This window comes from Haematobia irritans, chromosome 2 (genome assembly GCF_050003625.1).
Source record: "Haematobia irritans isolate KBUSLIRL chromosome 2, ASM5000362v1, whole genome shotgun sequence".
In the NCBI taxonomy this organism is placed as follows: Eukaryota; Metazoa; Arthropoda; class Insecta; order Diptera; family Muscidae; genus Haematobia; species Haematobia irritans.
In genome coordinates, this window is record NC_134398.1 from 115,499,666 (window position 1) to 115,507,555 (window position 7,890).

The window sequence follows — 7,890 nt, forward strand, 5'->3', positions numbered from 1 at the left end:
TCCGTAACTGCCAAACAATATTCGCTTTAAGCCGTGCTGACATTGTTTTTCAATGTAAGCACGGATCATACTTCTCTAATCCCATCCCTGTTACTAAACCAGGAGCATCTACACCGAAAAAAAAGTTTACTATTTTTTATGAAAAATGAACTAGCCCATAGTAAGAATGAAGTTCATGATTTTCTTATAAATTAGTTCATGTATTGCATCGTATTTTAGTTCATTATTACTATGCTTTGGGAAGAATATAGTTAAACTCATTCAAAATATTCCTGCTATCCGGAAAAATTAACGATTTTTTGGGAAACCTGTATTAAGAAATTGGTTTGAAATAAACTGTTTGTCGGTATAATTTTCAAAAAAGTAGAGAAATTGAGGAATCAAAGGTACAACAAGCCTGTATACAACTAAGAAATTTTTCGTACAAAACAAGTCAATTTTCTATAACCACCAGTATTTTATTTCAAAAAATTATTATTATATTACACAAAACTATGGCTTATGATATACAATAAAGGAAATATTTTTATTAGTACGTTGGATGCAGTTACTTGTCGGTAGTTAGTAATTGCTTCTTCAAAAGAGTAATATTCTATGTTATTAGGACTAAACTAATTAATTTAAATTTCCATGCTTTCTATCCAGATGAAAGATATATTGAATTGTCCAATTTCATCGATTTTGGCTAACTTTTGTTGGGCGGATTTGTCTTATAAGCATCTGAAATTGCAAAGTTATGCAAAATATAAGAAAAATATTATCAAATTCTATCGTTCATATTGATTTTTAACTTACGGTTTTCAAGAGTGTTTCCTAGAGCCAATAAGGATATCAGCTTAATTAGCATTAAACAGTAAGAATATTCAAAAAAATACCATTACAAGACCTGTTTACCTGCAAGTGAAAATAATAATTTTTAATAAATTTAAATTTTAGTTTTATTAAAAACGGACAAAATACCGTTTATAGAAAACTTACCACATTGAAAAATCCATCCAGTTGGTACATTATTGAAATCATATCCATGGACTAATGGGACGTTTTTGAAATTATTCTCAGAATATATTTGAAATAAAAAATGAAAAAAAAAATTAGACATAATTTCCAATTGTCAGTATAGCATTTAGTATTTAAGGTGGATATTAAGTTCGAGTTTAGAGGCTAAAATCGCAATTTTCATGATACGTTTTCTTTAATAATCCATTAAAAAAAAATAATCTGTATAAAAAACTTGGTTTGGGCTATTCTCCATCAAGTTATATTTAAATTTGTATCGGAAGACGTACAATTTTACACTTTTCTTAGTAATTTATTTTTATTTTTAGCGTTTAAACTCGAACTTAGTACTCACCTGTAGGAATTGATGTAACATAAAAAATATAGATTCAAAAACATGGTTGCATCTCCAACCTGTGATCCAGATGTAGAATAAATATAGATCATCCTATTACCACTCATGTTGTATATTTTTTATGTAAATCAATTAAAAATCCGCACTAATTTTAAACTATTAACAGAAATATACAGTTCTTTAATCTGTTATTTGTTTTTATCAATAAAAAGCGTTTCTGATTACTCTAACATCACATCATTCACTTCTCAGTTTATAAAATGTTTCGAAATAAATGTATTTTCATTAATAATCACCAATACCTCACGTACAATTTTGCAAAATTAAAACCACGTGTGCACTTCATAAATGCATCAACATAACTGAATGCAACAATAAAACTCAAAGACACAAATAGCCATAAAGAAAAACAACTCCATACACACACACGATCCCTTTCTGATCTCGCTATTGCAAGAAAACAACTCTCACCACAAAATATACCAACAACACACAAGGAACATTCCATTGTCTCTAGAATCAAAACAACCAACAACAGCATAAATGACGCAATAACAAACACAAACAATCATACGAGATATACACAAAATGTCTCTTAAAAACTCCCTCACATGATGCACTCACATTTTCCAGTAGCACGTTTATTGATTAGTTTGAATTCTATCTATAAGTTAAGGTAAAATATATACAAAATCTATGAGGAATCTATAAAAAATGATATACACCCGGCAAGGATTATATTAACTACTTTTTATTCTACTTTATCTAAAATTTTCAATGTGAGGAAAAACACTCCAACTTATAATAAAAAGGGAAATAATCTGTAGGTAGCCATCATACGAATCGGTAATGTCGTTAAGTTAATTTTTACTACAAAAATTTTTTTCCATACAAAATTTTTTCTTAGTAAATTGTCTACATTTCGTAGTAAGATTTTTATATTGCCCAAGTATTTTTATAATAGAATCAACGATGCATTAACTACTGTGTTGGAAATTTATTTAAGGAAAAATCCTTCCCATTTCGTAGTTAGTGAACTAAAAAACATTTACTGAATTTTTATAAGTTTTCCTTTAGCTAAGTTAATTTTCGTTGTGGTTACGAAAAATGAACTATATTACAGTAAATTTGTTGAACTATGTGGAAGTCAAAATGGTCCTTAAATTTACAAGACACTTTTTTTTCTGTGTAACAATAAACATGATTTGACATCGGATTTGTTCACTCAATTGCTTATAACTTTGTCATTTTTAAGTCGTTTTTCTTCTAGTTGGACTTATTACTTACGTTAGAGTATCATCTATACGCCCATGAAGAGGAAAACACATTTTTTTCAATGGTTTGTACTTTTCCGGCGGAACAGGGTCACTGTAAAACGTGACTTTTTTTTAATTTGCCAAAAAATTTTTGAATTACTTAACTTATCACAGATCCAATTATATACTATTATTCGTCATCTCGATTTCTTTCATTTAAGTAACAACGATATAATCGGACATTTCTAACTCGAGATATAATTTGTTTAATGAAAAAAAAAAAACACAAAATTAAAAATAACGGGATATCTCAAAAACTGTTCCATAAAAAAAATGTTTAAAAATTTAGCAGATCAAAACACATCAGAAAAAAGTATCCCTTGATATCCCTTAAATGTTTTAACGGCTTCAGTTTGCACCAACAAGGGAAAGTTACTACGAGGAACTTACTCACAATGGACTTTGAATGTATGATTTAACACGAAAATTAAAATGTTTCAAAATAATTAATTTATAGAAAATTTTGTCCAAATTTTTCTTAATTTTATTTTCAAAATTTTGTTTCTATAAAAAATTTTCTTAACATTTTATACCTATAAAAATTTTGTGAAGATTTTATTTGAACAAAATTTATTTTCGGCAAAGTCGACTATCGAAAACCACTTTTCGGGAGTTTCGAAGGTAATTTACATTGGGTTTAGTGAATTACCCGAATTTATTCTGATAAGTGGTTGATAGTTTTGCTGGAAGTAGAGGATGCTGATGTGGTAATTCCGAAACGGCTGTTCATCCCACCATCTTGCAGACTATAGGGCTTTGCCCAAATAAATTTGACAAATATACTTTTCCTCTGTTGGTTAAGCTACTCTTGTAGTTTAGTCAACGCAATGGTTTTAAGCTGAACTCAAAACAACAAATATGATTGAAGAACAAACCAATAATAAAAAAAACAAACAAAATTTTATTTGTATAGAAAATTTGATTACACTTAGTTGGAGAGGAATATTATGCAAAATCTACAAAAACATCAAGAATTCTACCAATCTACCTAACAGTAAAAAATCTACAATGTTTGGTAGAATTCTGCCAATTTCGGCAACTGTGCTTTTTGCTTTTTTTAAAATTATTCTACCCAAACATACAGTGGCGTGCAGAAATGAGTGCATAATTATTTTTTTTTTTTTCAATTATAAACGAATAAAAAAAGCAGCAATAAAGATATTCAAAACAAGTATATACGGCCGTAAGTTCGGCCAGACCGAATCTCCACCATGGATTGCGTAGAAACTTCTACGAAAGACTGTCATCCACAATCGAAGTACTTGGGTTGTGGTATCTTAAAACTTTTTAACATCGTTTTCCAAATTGTCAGTTAGTCCATACGTGGTATATATTAGACAAAAAAGTTATGTATAGTTAAGTCTACAAATAATTAAGAATCGATATGGACTTTTTGCACGGTACGTAGAGAGCCAGAATTGAAATATGGGGGTCGCTTATATGTGGGCTATATACAAGTATGAACTTGATATGGACCAATTTTTGTGTGATTGGAAATCGATTTATCTGAGGGATATATATAACAATAGACCGATATGGACCTAGGTAGGCACGTTTGTTAATGAACATATACTAGCACAATGTACCAAATTTCAACTCACTCCGATGAAATTTGCTCTTCCAAGAGGCTCCAAAACCAAATCTCGAGATCGGTTTATATGGGGCTATAATGATTATGGACTGATATGGACCACTTTTGGCATGGTTGTTAAATATCATATACGATCACCACGTACCAAATTTCAAGCAGATCGGATGAATTTTGCTTCTCCAAAAGGCACCGGAGGTCAAATCTGGGGATCGGTTTATATGGGAGCTATATATAATTATGGGCTGATAGGAACTAATTCCTGCATGGTTGTTGGATACCATATACTAACATCACGTACTAAATTTCAACCGAATGGGAAGTATTTTGCTCTTCCAAGGGGCTCTGGAGGTCAAATCTGGTGATCGGTTTATATGGGGCCTATATATGATTATGGACCGATTTCGACCAATTTTTGCATGGGAGTTTGAGGCCATATATTAACACCACGTACCAAATTTCAACTGAATCAGATGAATTTTGGTCTTCCAAGAGGCTCCGGAGGTCAAATCTGGTGATCGGTTTATATGGGGGCTATATATAATTATGGACCGATGTGGACCAATTTTTCCATGGTTGTTAAAGACCATATACTAACACCATGTACCAACACAGATAAAAATAAGTTTGAGAACCAATAACTTTTGTTAGAAAACCAATAACAAAATTTGTTAATTTTCCTGCAACAAACTAATTTGTACTTTTAATAACCATTATTACAAAAAAGTTGTTAGCAATCGTTACCATCAGAAGGCAACAAATAATTTGTGTTCTCAATAACATAATTCGTAAGTAATTTGTTGAGTACAAAATATTTGTTGCTGAACGTTACGTTTAATCCTCAACAAATATTTTTGAATTTGAACGAACAAATTTGTATGTGGTTTGTTGGAGTCTATCAATGACCTGTAACAAATTTATTGGTGTATTGACAAAAAATTAAATTGAAATTAAAATTGACCGAATTATGCCATGAATTGTACCAAAATTGCCGGAACAATTTTGGATATATTTTGTTAAGTACACACAGAGAAGAAATATGACCAAAATGTTAATTTTGGATGGGGAACATGTAAATGTATGACGATTTTAAATTTGAGTAGTCCAGGGTCTATCAAGCATTTTGACAACTTCTTGCCCAGTGCTAAATATTCTAGTTAATTAGAATTGTAATAACTCTAATCCCGATATTAATATGGGTTTATCAATTATCTGATACAACAAACACATTTAAGAAACTATCAAACTGAAAAATATAAATTTTTCACAGACATTTATAAATGCCTTTCTGTATTCTCTGATGAGTGAGCTCTTTGCTTGCTATCATACACGTGCATGTGTTCCCAGCGAACAATTACTTCCGAATTCGGACCGAATTCTGACAGAACGTCTGCTAAATCATCCGAGTCTGATTCCGAATTCGGTCCGAATTCGTTCGGAAAGTATAATGAGCGGTTGACAAGAATTCGGACCGAAATGTCTGAGGGAAATCGGAAGATTGTCCCGACATTCCGACAGAATTCTGTCCGAATTCGGATGGGCAATTCTGAGGGAAATCTGACAGTTTGACCGACATTTAGCAGAGCATCTCGGACAATTCTCGGACATTTTCCCCGACATTTAGCAGAGCATCTCGGAACTTTCTCGGACAATTTTACCGACATTTAGCAGAGAATTTCGGACCTTTCTCGGACATTATGTCCGATTTTGTTCGGGGAAATTCGGACGATTGTCGGACACTTTGTCCGACTTTCTACCGAGATGCTCGGACTTTTGTCGGACAATTAAAAATATGATTCACAGTTATTTAAAAAGATTTAAAACTAATATTTTATTTCAAAGTTATTTAAAAAGAATTTAAACTAAAATTATATTTCAAAGTTATTAACAATCTATGTTATGCTAAGAGATCAACGTTTGTTTTGAAACGTATTACAATTCATTTTTTAAAGTCAATTCAATACGCATAAATAGCGGTTAAATATAATGTAACCTAATATTGTTAAAAAATATATACATTATAGTTCGGCAATCCTTCTCTTATTTCTTTTACTCAGTCGATCTTTTGCTGCATTGAAAAAAGCCTTCATATTTAATTCAATAGTAGAGTTCGACGGTTGAGGAATTCTTTCAAATGTGTCACCTAAAAAATAAATTTATAATCATTAAAATAATAATAATAACAATAGCGCTATTTTAAATACTTTTAAGCAACTTTATAAAATAGAAATCCTTGACAGGTATGTAGTTGTTCGTATTTGACCAAGAAAATTTTGAAGCAATGTTGTCGTCTTTAAATATAAGTTTTTTATTTTTTTAGAACACCGTTATGATATTGTTATTTACTATTTTAACACTTCACTTTGCCACTATTTTGTTTATCACTCACCGTTTTATTTGTACGATCTGTTCCGCGCGATATTACAATAGAAACTGACAATGGAATGCAAAAATAATAACAAAATGCAAAAACAAAAATTCCCTCCGAACTTTGGCAGAGGTTTTCGGTCAAATCTCGGTTGACAAAATTCCTTTCAGAGATTCTGCCGACTACGTCGGTTAGTTCTCGTACAAAACTTCAGAGATTGTGCAGACATCGTCTGAAAAAATATCAGAGAATGTGCAGACAAAGTCGGATAAACCTCGGAAGAAATAACAGATTTTCGGCTAAATATCTGATATAATACCAGAGATTTAGCAGACGTTTTCGGACGTCCGACACGTCGGACATAATTGCTCGCTGGGTTCATACTCATTTTGTTCTAACGGTATTCTTCGCATACTTCCTTTAGCTTTCGTACATACCCAGCGAGCAATTATGTCCGACGTGTCGGACGTCCGAAAACGTCTGCTAAATCTATGGTATTATATCAGACATTTAGCCGAAAATCTGTTATTTCTTCCGAGATTTATCCGACTTTGTCTGCACATTCTCGGATCTTTTTTCAGACGATGTCTGCACAATCTCTGAAGTTTCGTACGAGAACTAACCGACGTAGTCGGCAGAATCTCTGAAGGGAATTTTGTCAACCGAGATTTGACCGAAAACCTCTGCAAAAGTTCGGAAGGAATTTTTGTTTTTGCATTTTGTTATTATTTTTGCATTCCATTGTCAGTTTCTATTGTGATATCGCGCGGAACAGATCGTACAAATATAACGGCGAGTGAATAAACAAAATAGTGGCAAAGTGAAGTGTTAAAATAGTAAATAACAATATCATAACGGTGTTCTAAAAAAAATAAAAAAAAACTTATATTTAAAGACGACAACATTGCTTCGAAATTTTCTTGGTCAAATACGAACAACAACATACCTGTCAAGGATTTCTATTTTATAAAGTTGCTTAAAGGTATTTAAAACAGCGCTATTGTTATTATTATAATTTTAATGATTATAACTTCATTTTTTAGATCTCACATTTGAAAGAATTCCTCAAGCGTCGAACTCTACTATTGAATTAAATATGAAGGCTGTTTTCAATGCAGCAAAAGATCGACTGAATAAAAGAAATAAGAGAAAGATTGCCGAACTATACTGTATATATTTTTTAACAATATTAGGTTACATTATATGTAATATATTAATATTTATTTTACAAACTACCATTGAATTGAACAAATTAATATGATCTCTT

The 7,890-nt window shown here is 31.4% G+C and overlaps 1 long non-coding RNA gene across 1 annotated transcript; it reads right to left on the minus strand.

Moving 5' to 3' along the window:
• Nucleotides 1-433: 433 nt before the first annotated feature.
• LOC142223871 (uncharacterized) lies at nt 434-1,225 on the minus strand. Its single transcript, XR_012718934.1, has 3 exons — nt 979-1,225; nt 796-894; nt 434-720 (listed from the first exon to the last, which is right to left on the minus strand). It is a non-coding gene; the product is annotated as an uncharacterized LOC142223871 (long non-coding RNA).
• Between the last annotated feature and the right edge of the window lie 6,665 nt (nt 1,226-7,890).